This window comes from Mercurialis annua, linkage group LG4 (genome assembly GCF_937616625.2).
Source record: "Mercurialis annua linkage group LG4, ddMerAnnu1.2, whole genome shotgun sequence".
Lineage (NCBI taxonomy): Eukaryota > Viridiplantae > Streptophyta > Magnoliopsida > Malpighiales > Euphorbiaceae > Mercurialis > Mercurialis annua.
Window position 1 is genome coordinate 25,098,699 of NC_065573.1, and position 2,172 is coordinate 25,100,870.

The window sequence follows — 2,172 nt, forward strand, 5'->3', positions numbered from 1 at the left end:
AAACTACTTCACATGTTGGTAGACTCGGGCAGTACCAACAATTTCATAGACAGTGTGGTGGCCAAGGGTCTAGGCTGCAGGTTCCAAACCATTCCACCTGTGAGCATCACCATTGCTAATGGTCAGCAGATCAAATGTTCCCAGGTCTGTAAGCAATTTAGTTGGGAAATGCAAGGTTTTGAATACACTGCTGATTTTTATGTTATGCCCTTGGCTGGGTGTGAAATGGTACTAGGAGTCCAATGGTTGGCTACCCTTGGGGATATTACTTGGAACTTTAAACAACTGCAAATGTCCTTTGTTGGCAAATAATCGCAAGTGTACGATATCGCTCAAGTAATATAACTTGGAAGACCAAGTATCGATCCCACAGAGACAATGGACTTAATCACTAATTTCAAATATTCTTTAATCGGCTAGCTAAAAAAATCAATAGGATTTTGTAATTTAATTAAACTAATATAAACTGAAAACAAATAATAAAATATGATTTAAAACAATAAGATTAAAAAGTTCAAGGATTGATAATCCCAAATAAATAAGTAAAATTATGGAATAGGATTTCTTAGTGATTTTATCGCGAATCGAGCTATTCTAAAGCACCGAATCCCGCCCTCTCAAGCCTCAAAGATCCGAATAAAATTACAACCTAATTAACTAACCAATTATTAACTCGCTCTCACGATATTAAAACTGAATTAAATAATCAAATTATAATTATGAAGCAAACTCAACGACTACCTAAATTCCAACCCGCTCTCACGGCGTTTTTCTCTAAGTTCTTAATTATCTATGTCTATTTAATTAACAATCTCTCAATTAGTTAATTAAACACAAAATCATGAACTAAGTAGCTAATTTAATCCAAGCAATAAGATTAATAATTAAGACACGAATTAACACTAATCCATCCAATCCAAGTAATTACAAATTTATAAGTTCATATCAACCCTCGAACAAGGGTTTTAGTTACTCATATTAAAACTGAAACAAATCAAGAAGGATGATGAAGAAGAAAGCATAATTAAACAATAAATACCGGAGTTGTCAATTTCGGAAAGAATCGTCTTGATTAAGCTTGAAATCTTCAACAATCGTCTTGCAGAAACTAATTATAAACTACTTATAAACTGCTGGAAAAAACTAAACTAAAAGCTATTTAATAAAAACTAAATTATAACTACTCTAATCTAATGTCTAATCTATTCTACATTATTCTACATATTCTACATATTAAATTGAGTCTAGTACAAGGTCTTTATATAGTAGGAGAAGTTCCGGAGTCTTCTAATTCGTATTACAAATCAATTTGTAATAGGAATTGTAATTGTATTTGGAGAAGGAATTTCACTCCAAATCAAATCCTGAAGCATGCGTGTTTTACTCTTGTCCCGTTCGGGAAACCCTTGGTTCCGTTCGTGACATGCCTAATTTTCTTCTTTCCCGAACGGAACAAACCATTCACGTTCGAAAAACTTGTTGGCCGAAAGCTTTTGATATCAGATTCCTTCTTGAGTCCCGAACGGGACAAGGCTTTTTCGTTCGGGACTCATGCTCACTCTGCATGTTTTCCGTTCGTGAAACCTCTTTTTCGAACGGGAACAACCCCTTTTTTCCTTAATCTCGTTCGTGAACTTCAATTTCTTCGTCCGCAAGCTACGCTTTTTACTCGTACACGCAATCCACCATAATTTTGCCCCAAATAGTCGATTTTCACCTAATTTCCACTGAAACACTAACAAACACTATTAAACGTAAAAACGCCAAATAATGTATAAAAACAATACTACACATAATGAAAATCGACTAAAATCGACCCTAAATATAGGAGTAAAATACTCCTATCAAACCTCCTCACACTTAACCTTTGCTTGTCCTCAAGCAAGAAATAAATCTTACTCTACAAAATATGTTAGAAATCCTTAGCATATAACTTAACAATAAATCAATCAAAGAAATCCCCGACCCTATGAATAATATGAAAAACAACCTTCTAAAACCGACAACTAAATAATGATGCAATCAAATAACAATAATAATTTTATGACATAATTCAATATAACAACGGTTACTAACTCATTAGTACAAGGTCAAATTGAATCACACGTCAAGCTTCACTATCACTTGCGGGACATGGAAAATAATCAATTTTTCACTTAGGCAAATCATAGC